The 13,695-nt window shown below is 43.6% G+C and overlaps 1 protein-coding gene across 1 annotated transcript in view; it reads left to right on the forward strand.

The window, feature by feature from the left end:
• Positions 1-592: 592 nt before the first annotated feature.
• LOC134203527 (neurexin 1-like) overlaps positions 593-13,695 on the forward strand; it is a gene marked incomplete at its 3' end in the record, with an annotated part of 116,215 nt that continues 103,112 nt past the window's right edge. The window contains exon 1 of the mRNA XM_062678385.1: positions 593-1,081. The remainder of the gene's footprint in view (positions 1,082-13,695) is intronic.

Below are 13,695 nucleotides of genomic sequence, written 5' to 3' on the forward strand. Positions count from 1 at the left end.
TTTCTTCACACATTTTTATGTGGAAAAACTCCGAACCGAATGCGCTGAATCGCTCTCGGCTTTGCTCACAAAACCATTTCACCATTCATTTCCTCCACGCGATGAAAATCAGCGGCGATGAAAACCGACCAAAACAGAGAGCGAAACATTGGCAATGGGAGAAGCTTTATCCCTTCTCGCATCCTGTCGGTTCACCACGCACATGGCCATCGGTAGGGACCGGACTGAAGAACACGCGACGACGGTACTGGCGACACATTCCAATGCACTCGCGTGTTGTCGTGCATGTTGCGCTGCTGCATCCCGAATGTTTACGAATGAAAGCAACCCCCCATTGATCGTCGCGACGCTCCGTACGCGAGCGTGAGAGCGTGAGCGCCCCCACTCAGGGGGTGGTTGGGGTGATTCCTGAGCGGCATCGAAAGCTTTCGGACTGCTGCTGCGGTCCGATGGTGAAGAGATTCCTACTCGACCGAGTCCAAGTCCTGCCACTGGCAAAACCGAGCCAGAAGTCGTTGCAGTTGAGCTTTGTAACCCGATGAAGAACAACGTCTCCGGTTGACTTCGTGAAAGTTTAAAGTTCTTAGAGGAAGCCTTTTTTCTCCTATAGAAAGAGGTGCTGCTGCAGCAAGGCTCTAAAGGGACGTTCCGGTCGGATTACAGCCATTCAATTCCGGGAACTGATTGGAAAGTTTCGTTTCGACATCGTTAAGCTGACGGAATTCGTTGAAAATTGGTGGATTTGATCCGTGTCGCGCTGGAAAAAGAAATCCACGGGGATATTACGAAGAACAAAAACGAGAATACTGCGTGGGATTGGATCCGAAGTGGAGGAATAAATCAGTTTGAGAGTTAATGTGAATAAGAATACTGAAAAATGGCCAATTTGATGGTTTATAAAGTGGTGAAGTGTCGGCTAAAAGTAATTTCCAATCTCCAAGTAGATTGTGAAGCCCCGAGAAGTGGATAAAATCGATCAAAGTTCCTGGATATCATCGGAGTGAAAAGTGGATTTTCCGAATTTTGGCATCGGATTACGTGACAAATCGACTGATCCGCAGGTGAAAACTCCAGTGCAAAGGTGATTTTCATGGTTGGATAATTTTTTTACGGTGAAAGATGAGGTACAGCGAAATCAAATAAGTTTATAATCTTCGATCAGATGAATTCAAGAATCAAAGAAAAACCAATACAATCACACGCGTCGCGTGCGCAAAACGGGAAATTCTAGGAAAACATCAATTCTCGTAAAAAATTCACCTGAACGGTGAACAAAAAATATATTAAAGCATCTTTTTGTACTAGCATTTTCACGGAGTTGAATCAGAATCTGTCCTAGTTCAAGGAAATCAACTTGCCCAAAGGCAATTTTTCCACTGGTGGCTCGACAAAAAAAACGCGAAAACCGTGGTCTGCTTCTAGTCAAGGATTTCTGTATCGATTTCTTCTGCCAGTTTTCAGTCAGCAGCTAGCTGGAAGAAAAGAACGAGAATGAAAATTTCATGTGACACTATTCGTGTGCGAGTGTGTGTGTGTGTGTGCGCGTCTGAGCGACTGAATGGAAAATGACGAAGTGGGTGGCGTGCGAGCTTTCGCTCTTACTACTCACGGTGGGAGATCTCACGTATACAAACGAGGTGGTACTCGTTCGATAAATGTGATACCACCATTACAACTACAGCATCATAGTACTATGTTTTCATTTCTAGCCAGTAGTGAAGGAGGAACGAAAAAAAATGTTTCGATTGTAGTAACTACAAGCCGATTCCTCGGGGGGTTGAAGATTACTAATTCAAGCGAAAAAAAAGTTGGTTGGAAGTCATAGTTCAGTTCAATAAAAGGAAAAGATCGACTGCGAAAGTTTGGACTTGTCTGATAATTCCTGTCAAGGATACTTGATTGATTGACTTTGAAAGATTGTATAGAGCGAAACAAATCGACGTGATACATATTTTCACAGTTCCTAGGGTTATTAGAAATGAATTTTAGTGTTCCATTTTTGTAACTGAACGGTGAACACCTGGGGTTAACATTGAAATCTAAATATAAATATTTTTCTAATTTTTCTTTATGATATTTGAAACATGTTTCTTCAAACTTTCATTTATTCATTTACTAGCTGACCCGGTGAACGTTGTCTCGCCATAAAATGAAACAATTTTTGTAATTTGTATTTTATTTATTGTCATAACGGAAGCCTAAAGGTTACCCCATATTTTAGGTCAAGGAAGATACATTAATATTTAAAGAAACGGTCGCAATATAAGACAGAGTAGGATTGCTAATACAGTAGTTTAACTAAATCTAGGTTCTGATATCGGGTGTGTTATAGAGTCTAACTTTTCCTCTTCGCAGTCGAGTGGTGCGGGATCACGAAAGTACGGGTACGCTCCAGTTGGCCTTCCGTTAAATGTTGTTGGAGATAGACTGGAAGAGTTTCGACATAACCTCAGCGTATTTACGCGTATATACGCGTATGAAACAACTTATACGGTTCTGGTAGTTGGTGTCCAAGTCGTGTCCTAGTATGGTGTTCCTAACTGCAGCTGTAGACTCTCTTCGACGGATGCAAAACAAACGTATACAAAACGTACGGACGCTTTGAAGCAACGATCAAGCTGATTGCGGAGTGCTGCTGAAAGTCACGGGTAGTAGACGACGTCACAGTATGTGAAGAAAGGGATTACCACAGCTTGTTCCAACTTCCTATGGATTTGAAATGACAGTACAGAGGCGAACCTCCGGAAAGTTTGCAGCGTGCTAAAAACTTTTTCCGTTATGTCATTAATTTGTCGGTTCCATTTTGAGGCCTAGATTCACCACGCAGTCCCAGTACAATGAGCTCTCCGCAAAAGGTAATGTTCGTTGTCGGTGTTACTGAGCCTTCCTTGCAGAAATCGATCGCCTGCGTTTTTTTAGGGTTCGAAAAAAGGAAATTTCTCCTCGCCCATTGTTCAATTTTGCCTAAATCGATGTTGATGGTTGTGATGAGTCGATCCACCTTCCAAATGGCACCAGATATGGAGATCTGCAGCTCGTCGGCATATAGTTGGTAGCTACATCTCAACCCGAGAGGAAGGCTGTAGATATAGAGACTAAATAACAGGGCGCTCAAGCAAGAACCTTGAAGGGTACCGTCAGCTACTGGTCGCTGGGAGGATGTTACGTTTACTATTCTCACAGCCTGTGTGCGTTGATTGAGAAACGATGACAGAAGATAACAAGCACTGTCGGAAAAAGAAAATTCTTCAAACAATTCAAAATTCTTCGACACAATTGAAGGCTAATGAAAAGTCAACTAGGGCCATAACTGTGCACTGGTCGTTGTCAAAGTGGTCGTAGGTATATATGTCGTGCGTTATTTTCACCAGAGCTGTTGTTGAGCTGTGGTCTTTCCTGTATCCTGATTGGTTCAATGTAAGTAGTTTATTAGCGTTCACGTCCAACAATTTGTTCGAGAAGGATCTTCTCTAGTATTTTGGAGATGACTGGAAGAACACTATTTGGGCGGTAATCCTTAGGTTCATCTGGATTGCCTTCTTCCAAATCATTGGGAACGATCTTGAATCGCTTACGGCGTTATACAGATGTACCAGCACAGGTAATACAAATGGGGTCATCGGAATCTGGTCAGAGCCTGCAGCGTTTGTTTGGATTTCCATGATTTTGTGGGAAACTTCATTGGCTGTCGTACGTTGAAAAGAAAAGCGCGCTTCACCGCGATCGGTAGCGGTACGGTGCTCTGGTTCTTCTGCAACTTCATTGTTGTTCACGAGCAGTCGATGTCCTACACAGAAAAAGTGGTTCATCGTCTCTATGTACGCTCTTTTTGGTGCTGTTGTGTACGCCTTCACGCCGAAGGTTGTTCCAAAGCTTTTTTGCTGGAAGGTCGTAGGGAAAGCGTGTCTCACCATACCGTTTTTTCGCTGCTAAGATCAACAAAGCTGCCTGTCTGCGCTTTCTAGTGTAGTCCCTACAATTGTCGTCATTTCTGTTCCTTTTCGGGTTCCGGGAGTAAAGGGTATGCTTCCAAGTTTCTAAAATCAATTGCTCTCTAAATTTCTGCTGTAATCCAAGGTGTACGCGTATTCTTAACCACAATTTCGAGTTCAGGGGCATAAATGTCCATTAGATGTCGAAGTTCGGATGTATCGATCTGGGCTTTAGTGTCGATGCCGTCGGTTTCGAATGCTTCTCTAAAGTCTCTGGTCTGGAAGTCCGCCTGCAGTGCGATAACATCAATGTTACGGAAGTTTCGCACCGTAAGTCGTTGAGCTGCAGCTTTCTTAACTCTGACGTCGGAAATAAGGAAAATAATCTTGTGATCCGAAAAGCTGGAAGCCTTTGTCTTCGCCGTACGGATGGAGTCTGGACAGTCGGTGATTAGTAGATCGATTGTCGTAGAACTTCTTTCTGCAATTCTCGTCGGTGGTGTCGGCAGGATGGTCAGATGAAACACGTCGTGGATTCGATTTAGCGCTCCTAGATTTCCAGATGGTTGTGTAGCCTTGATGTTGATGTTGTAGTCACCGATAACAAAAATTCGATCGAAAGCAAAATCCTGTACTTCAAAAAGAAGTTTTCGTACTCCCGTGCGAAGAATGGATTTGAAACAGTTGGATTGTAAACAGTGACGATTCCGATGTTAAGGTTGTTATTTTTTGCCTGCTCAGCAAGGTATTCGAATCTTTGAGACAAAGGAACATTTGGGTCGAAGGTCGATTTGAGCACTGGAATGGCCTTTAGACCTTTCAGCACGTAAAGGCCGATTCCACCACAAGATTTGCTTCCACGTCCACGGTTTGAAGGCAGAGAGTGCTTCACGAAATTGTACGCTGGTACACGGATCGGTCCTACAGGAGCAGAGGATTTCAGCTTCGTCTCAGTAACGGCAAAGAAATGGTATTCCGTTCTATTCAGAAGAAGTTTTATTTCGTCAATGTGGCTTTCCAGTCCTCTCACGTTAAGGTGTCCAAGTCGCAGTCGTTCGGCATTATGGTGTAGATTTTCGTATTTCCGGGAACGTTAGCGCGCTGATAAAAATCATTGCTGAGAGGAGACGTCTGCAGACACGGCGTCGAAAACACGGAGAACTAGTCCATGCATGCACCAGTTCCAATAAGTCTGAGAAGTTTACTGCAGTCTTCGACAGGAACGTACCGTTTCTGTCCAGGCATCCGGACCGAGACCTTGTCGTTACGGATGAAAATGGACTGGATTGCTTTTTTTTTGCTTGAGTCTCAAGGCCAGGTTTCGGATGCGGAAAGTATGGATCGAAAGCATTTCATTGACTGTGAACCGGTATTGATGTTTGTGAAGATTTCGATTTCTCAATGTCAAAAAAAAAAAATGTTTAGTGCGATAATTAGTGATTAAGTTAGGAATTAATCAGTCCGTACGACAAAGTCAAGATGCCTAACAAATACAAATACAAATATTTATGGAAATACACACACATTTTTGAAGCAATATTCCCAATAAAAGGTAAGTATTGTCCATTTCATGGATCATTGCATTTCTTGGTTATTCGATGGAATGCTGTGTCTCCAGAAGAACCGGAACATCCGTAAGAATGGTCAATTCATGAAACTCATTAGAAGTGCGTCGTTTTTAATATCTTTTCATTGACTTACTCTAAGCATGACTTGCTCATCATGGCCCGTTCACTTGGACCTGTGGAAAGGTGGAAGATCCGGAACATTCGTGTAAGTGGTTAAATCATGGTACGCATACTTGCATACCACGGTTTTTCGAAACTTATTGTTATCGTACTCTGAGCAAGAAATAATTGCCTGACTTTTCTTCACAGACTTGAGTGGCCACCGAAGGTCCTCCAAAAGATCTGGAATATCTGTAAAAGTAATCGTAGAGATGCAATGAGGAAGGTGCTAAGACATACAGAGGCACATCCACGTTCAAAGTCGTGGGTAGGACAAAATAAGAAAAACTTCGATTTGCACTACATTTCTGGTGATGGAAATCGATGCATATTTTACATATAATCAATGGTATATATAAAAAATCTGGACTTCCTGACATTCCAGACCTAATATTCGCATAATTTGTGAAATATTCTTCGATTTTAAGATTTTTCAATCGTCATGATTGTACATTTTGTAGCTGCTAGTTGCTCTTTAAATAATTTTCTAAATGGTTTTTCAAAAAGCTCTGGGAATTTGTGTAGACTGCTAAAAATCGATTCTTGATAAAGTCGTTTTAAGTGGTTTTTGAGATTAATTTTTCACGTTTTCGGGATTCACGTTACGCGATTAACACGAAACTTATCCCCCGTGTAAAAACTGACGTTAGTAAACTTCACACACTCCAGCTCAACAGAAAGACGCGTTCTACAAGTACACGTTCCACCAAGCACTAATTATTCAACTTCGCTGTCTCGTGACTAATAAAAAATAACTTACACAGTTTTCGGCCGGTGGCTGCTGCACTCTTTACAAATTAATTTAGAAACTGCTTATTAAATACAGAAGGACAATCATAAGTTGTATTTTGCATAAAAAGTTTATTTATTATTTATTCAGAAGTGGCCTGTGCGGTATATAAGAGTCTTCTCCATTCGGCTCGGTCCATGGCTACACGTCGCCAACCACGCAGTCTACGGAGGGTCCGCAAGTCATCTTCCACCTGATCGATCCACCTTGCCTGCTGCGCACCTCGCCTTCTTGTGCCCGTCGGATCGTTGTCGAGAACCATTTTCACCGGGTTATTGTCCGACATTCTGGCTACGTGCCCGGCCCACCGCAGTCGTCCGATTTTCGCGGTGTGAACAATGGATGGTTCTCCCAACAGCTGATGCAACTCGTGGTTCACATTCCTTTCGAAAACTCAAAGTGCGCGTTGGTCCTCCACGAGCATCGTCCAGGTCTCGTGTCCGTAGATTGTAGATTGTCAGTTTGGTACGGCGGCGAACTCTACTCGATCGGAGCGTCTTGCGGAGTCCAAAGTATGTACGATTTCCTGCCACTATGCGTCTCCGAATTTCTCTGCTGGTATCATTTTCGGTAGTCACCAGTGAGCCCAAGTACACAAATTCTTCTACCACCTCGATTTCGTCACCACCGATGCAAACTCGCGGTGGGTGGCTCACATTGTCTTCTCTTGAACCTCTTCCTATCATGTACTTCGTCCTCGACGTGTTGATGACTAGTCCGATCCCCTTGGCTTCCTTCTTCAGTCTTCCTCCGTCTTCTCAAAGATACGTGCCATAATATCTATGTCGTCGGCGAAGCCAAATAGCTGGACGGACTTATTGAAAATTGTACCACTCGTGCTAATCCCTGCTCTTCGTATTACCCCTTCCAAAGCGATGTTGAATAGCAGACACGAAATAACATGCGGGTTTCGAAGGGACTCGAAAATGCCCCTGAAACTCGAACTACGCACATCACCCGATCCATCGTCGCTTTGATCAACCGTGTCAGTTTATCCGGAAATCCGTTTTCGTGCATGAGCTGCCATAGCTGGTCCCGATCGATTGTATCATATGCGGCTTTGAAGTCGATGAATAGATGATGTGTGGGCACGTTGTATTCGCGGCATTTCTGCAGTACTTGGCGAATGGCGAACACTTGGTCCGTGGTGGAGCGTTTGCCTATAAAACCCGCCTGGTACTGCCCCACTAACTCCCTTGCAATTGGTGCTAGTCGACGGCATAAAATTTGGGAGAGCACCTTGCAAGCGGGGTTCAGCAATGTGATTGCGCGGTAGTTGCTACAATCCTGCTTATCGCCCTTTTTGTGGGACACACGACACCTTCCATCCACTCCTGCGGCAAAACTTCCTCTTCCCAAATCTTGGTAATTACCCAGTGCAACGCTCTACCCAGTGCCTCACCACCGTGTTTAAATAACTCTCCTGGTAGTTGGTCAACCCCAGAGGCTTTGTTGTTCTTCAGCCATCCAATCTCCTTCTGGGTTTCCTGGTGATCCGGAACCGGTAAAATTATGTCCTGCGCGCGTTCTTTCAGGTCCATCACCATACTCCCATCGTCGTCTGCCACATCGCCATTCAGGTGTTCTTTTTAGTGCTGCCGCCACCTTTGGATCACCTCACGCTCGTTTGTAAGAAGGTTCCCGTTTATGTCCTTACACATATCGGGCTGTGGCACGTGGCCCTTACGTGAACGGTTCAACTTCTCAAAGAATTTTCGTGTGTTATTAGCGCGGTACAGTTGCTCCGTCTCTTCACGGTCTCGATCTTCCTGCTGGCGCTTTTTCCTCCGGAAAATTGAGTTTTGACTGTTCTGCGCCCGTTTATATCGTGCCTCGTTCGCATTCGTGCGGTGTTGCAGCAATCTCGCCCATGCTAAATTCTTCTAACTGCTCACATTCGCCGTCATACCAGTCGTTTCTCTGATCCGGGGGCACCGTGCCAAGTGCAGCGGTTGCGGTGCTACCAATGGCGGATCGAATATCTCTCCAGCCATCTTCAAGAGACGCTGCGCCTAGCTGCTCTTCTGTTGGGAATCCCACTTCCAGCTGCTGCGCGTATTCTTGGCCTAGTCTACCGTCTTGTAGCCGCTCAATGTTAAGCCGCGGCGTCCGACTTCGACGCGTGTTGTACACCGTCGAGAGTTTTGAGCGCAGGCATACTGCAACGAGGTAGTGGTCGGATTCAATATTCGCACTGCGGTAAGTGCGGACGTTCGTGATGTCGGAGAAGAATTTACCGTCGATTAGAACGTGGTCGATTTGGTTTTCCGTTTCTTGGTTAGGTGATCTCCATGTGGCCTTGTGGATATTTTTGCGGGGAAAGAAGGTGCTTCGGACTACCATTCCGCGGGAGGCTGCGAAGTTTATGCATCGTTGGCCGTTGTCATTCGATACGGTGTGCAGACTATCCGGTCCGATGACCGGTCTATACATTTCCTCCCTTCCTACCTGTGCGTTCATGTCACCGATGACGATTTTAACGTCCCGCAGTGGGCATCCATCGTATGTCTGCTCCAGCTGTGCGTAGAACGCTTCTTTCTCGTCGTCGGGTCTCCCTTCGTGTGGGCAGTGCACGTTGATGATGCTATAGTTGAAGAAACGGCCTTTAATCCTCAGCTTGCCCATCCTTGCGTTGATTGGCTTGTTGTTGGATTGTTGATGGATTGTTGTTAGAATTCCACTAATAACGAAGTTATAGCGCTAGTTGCAGTAGCTTTAACTAAATGATTGGAATTTTGTTATCATTTAGTCTAAGTTACTGATACTATAACTATAACTCGGTTACTAGTGGAATTCAAACAACGAACTATTTGGCAGAGTTGTAGAAAAACCTTCGCACTAGGAGTCCACCATAGAAACAATTTTGAAATTCAGCTTCTGGAATGAGTTATTGACAAACTACTAAATGATCGAACACGAATTACTAAATGATCGATAACATCCTTGTTGGCAGGGACACGGTACGGATTTGCAAGAATAGCGACGTCGGTCTCTGACTCAGAGACCGAATGCCACAGCAGCTGCTGGGCAGTAGCACAATGGTTAAGATTCAGCTGTGCTACCCGCACGGCGATTTCTTATTGCCACCACCGAAGGGACAAGTAGGTCCACCCATAACATGGTTACGGGCTTGCTTCCTACTTGCGCAGATAAGGCACCTTGGTGCTTTATCGCAGGCCTGCGCAAAATGTCGCTCCTCTCCACAACGACGACACAGGTTACTTCGGTCCGGCCCCTTGCACTCCCATGACTTGTGACCAGATTCGAAGCACCTAAAACACTTTTCGACTAAAGGAGGCTGGAATATGCTTACTGGGCATATTGACCATCCAACCTTCAGTTTCCCGACCGCCAGGACCTTTTTGGCGACCGCTACCGGTAACTTGAACCAAGCTACCTGCATACCAAAGGGCCCACCTCTAAGACGAATAGAAGACCGCTCGACTTCTATATCAGAGACCTCACTTCCACTCCCTCACCCACGACCTCCTGGGCCAACCTCTTATAGACGGTACCGCTCGCCTTTGCTCCACGCTTCAGCACCAAGATCAGTTCACCTGCCTTGGTGCGTCTGACGCTTCGCACGTCCTCACCCAGTGTCGAAAGCTTTTCAGCACCTCGCATGGTCTTAAGAACGTCGCACTAGGGCCTTGTAACATGTTATTCGGCTACCTTTATGAGCTTTCTTTTGTCGATAATTTGAATAACATGTTATTCAGGCCGTAGTGCGAACATAGTATTATGATCATTCACACCCTTCAGAAATTATGGGGAAATCTTCCTCCAAGGATTTCAGGAAACTTTGGTACTCTACAGATTTTTCCTTGAATTCTGAACTATTTCTTTAGGACTCCTGTTCCATGAATTCTGGGGAACTGACTTTCCAATCATTCTAAGTTTTTCCATCTCGAGGAATTCTGAGGATTTCCTTTCTCAGGAGATCTGAAAACTTGCCCATTCAGAAATTATTGGAAGTTATTCCACCAAAAAGTTCAAAGGAACTGCAACAACATCCCTCCCCTTTCCCTCTTAACATAGGTATTCCTTTTTCTAAAATTTTCTTCAGACATTTTGGAAAAAAATCTTTGCCAGGAATTTTAGGAACTCGTAACACAAGAATTGTTTAAGTATTTTTGAAGAATTTCTCCTTCAGGAGCTCTGGGATATTCCAATTTCAACGCAGTGTTCCATCTCTTAGACTCGTTATAAAAATTTTACGACTGAATAGCCGATCAATAAATATAAATAAAAATTAATAAATATTTCTCCCACAAGAATTCTTGCTTAAAAAAATACTCCGGAATACTCATTCAAGAGTATTAGGGAACTGGGGAACTTCTAGTTCTCTCTCTTATAACTCTAGGAAATTTCTCCCTCACGAATCATGGGGAAATATCCTCCTATGAATTACAGAAAATTGCTTCTCCTTGTATTCTGGGGTGTTCCTTCGAAAGGACTCCTAAAAAGTTCATTCTTCCTGTGAAATTGTGGGTGAAAGGTGGTTCACACTTCCAGTTTTTTTAATTCACTCCAAGAATTCCTTATCTTTGAATTCTAGGGGTTCCCTTGTCAGTTCTGAAGAGTGAATTAAAAGTGTCCTAGAGTCTCTCGACGGGAAACTCCTGTAAAATTTTCCTTAATCAGTTCCTGTAAATCTCTGTTGGATTTTCACATATGTCCTGCAGAAGTTCTCTCATCTTATCGTTTTTGCTTGCATTCCATCCCCCATTGGAAAATTTCTGTATCGCAGCTTGGTTTTCATCCAGCACTTCTACAGTTTTAACTACGAGGTTTCTAAGTAGATTCACTATTTTTGCATTCCTGTGTCATAACACTAACACGATGATGCTCATAGGTGTAGGCAAGTGCAAAAAAAACCTACAGCGCACCATGAAATGGATCCAGTCACCTTCTGCATTGCCGTTGCTTTCTGGCCGCCAGGCTAAAGATTCAGGATTTTTGATAGTGTTCACTAGAAATTACAAACCTTTTCGGATGAACTTTTGAAGAAATCCATGAAGAGATGTCAAGAACAATCTCTGAAGAAATGAGATAGTAAAGAAATTCCTGAAGAAATTTTTCATGGAATCTTAGGTGAATTTTAACATTGTATTCCTGAAGGATTGCTTAACAGCGTATAGTATACATAATGCTTATTGCCATTAATACACGAGACATGCAAATAAAATAAAAAAAAACGTATTGTTGCATTCACACCGCCGCCGGTTTAAAGTGGATTGGCGCACAGGTCTTGTCTCAAGTACTTATGCTCTTAATAAGAAACTATTGATTGTTGAGAGATATTTTTTCAATTTGATAGATCACCTGATAAAACTGCGATTGAGGAAACAAACTCATAATGCATCCAATATATGTGTCTGCGAACGAACATTACGATAGGCTGCTACTGACTTAGTACACCTCATGCGACTCTGCCCTAAACTCATGCCATGACAAAATTAAAATATTTTGGAAGCACTTCAAATATTCTATGTAAAATATACTTAAAATATAAGATAAATTGAAATTTTTTTCTTTATATACTTTCGAAAGCATTAATCCATCATATTTGACAGGCTAACATTATTCTCAGAGTAAAATTACGGAGCAGAAAACATTATTGAATGAAAATCATAGTCAAATCACAGTGTGACATTTCGAGTTCTTGGTCATTGTAACCCCACGCAGAAATTCAATTCTCATTTCTAGGAACAATGTAATATCATTATTTCATTGTTATTTCAAACGAGTTTCCCTGGAAAAAACACGCAAAAGTACGCAAACGGCTGAACGTCCTAACGTCACAGCGGAATGTGTCAAGATTTGGCAACCAACCCACGGTTTCCAATAAAATCGTGCTCCTCGTGCTCAGCATGTTTCCCTGCTTGGTTACTCGTTCGCCAGCTTTCCAACTGAATAATAAATCAGACGAAAACATGGCTCAACAGAAGCGAAGGCGGGTAACAAGAAAGAAATCTAACCCATCTGAATTTCACCCCCGTTCCACAGCCTCAGCACTTTGTCGGAATGCCATGTGCTTCGTCTATGTTTACTCCTCGTCACATACACATTTAGTTCTCCGTAACTGAACGATTCACGAGTGTTACCCCAGTCAATGCTTTGCATGTGTTGTTAGAATAAGAAGAATCCAGTGAAGGAATAATCATAGACAAACATACGAAGCACTTTCGTCGTGAAAATGTCCCCATTCAATCATTTTTTTATCGTTTTCATAATGCGTCTGCGTATCAGTGGAACAATCCACTACCCTTGGCATGTTAACACCACTTCTCGTGAAAACACTGTGGTTCAAGAAGCATGTTTCTTGCGTACTTTGAGGATTGGTCATTGGAACACTCATCTATAGCTTTGATTAATTGTACTATTGGTTAAACCCGCCCTGTTATCGTATCACTTTTTTCTGAGGACTGTCCCAGTACTAACATGCTGATTTAAGCTACGAGCTTTCCATCTATATTTTTTTATTAAACTCCACATCGAATTACCCAAAATAAATGTAATAAATGGAATCCCATCTTATTAAACGTAATTATTCATAGGTAATGCTTGGTTTTTCAAACCACAGCGCAATGCCCATCACGCACTCAGTCGGAATCGTTAGAACATTTTGATCGGAATGCGTATTAGCATTGCTTTTCGCCCACGTTTCAGCATTGTCGCTCTCGGGAAAGGCACTGATTTATGGGTGGAAAGTATCACAAGCTCCCGTCGAATCGCATCGGATGGTATCCCGTACCGATTACTCCATGGTGAGCAGTATTTCTGCCGAGCGGCTTACCTTAGGCATCCGGTTGCGCTGCTTGCTTCCTCCGACAGCCACGGAACATGGATTTATTTCATGGAAAAAGAGCTCATCTTGGATAGCCACACGCTGCGGCGGCGCCCCGTATGAGCCTCCCGCCCGGCAGCTCAGTTTGCCGTCAGTTCGGTGAAAAGCGGATTTGTAAGCTGATTGTCGGTCCGCCTGGAAGGAACTGAATAAGTACGTGGTTCGATTCCGCGTGTTTATCGAGCGAATCGTGGGCTTATTCTGCCCAGGGAACGAATGGATCTGAAAATGTTATGAAATTTCGTGAAGTTTTCCTGCGAAATTGCAGATTGATAAAAACTTACACCGCATTTACTGGGAACTACTATCTGCAATAGAAATATTTTGGGCACTGAGACACACACGTGTCTCTTTACAACTTGAAGCAGCCCAGTCAATCATATCTGGCTGGTTTCA

This window comes from Armigeres subalbatus, unplaced genomic scaffold, assembly GCF_024139115.2.
Source record: "Armigeres subalbatus isolate Guangzhou_Male unplaced genomic scaffold, GZ_Asu_2 Contig1917, whole genome shotgun sequence".
NCBI classification, from domain to species: Eukaryota; Metazoa; Arthropoda; class Insecta; order Diptera; family Culicidae; genus Armigeres; species Armigeres subalbatus.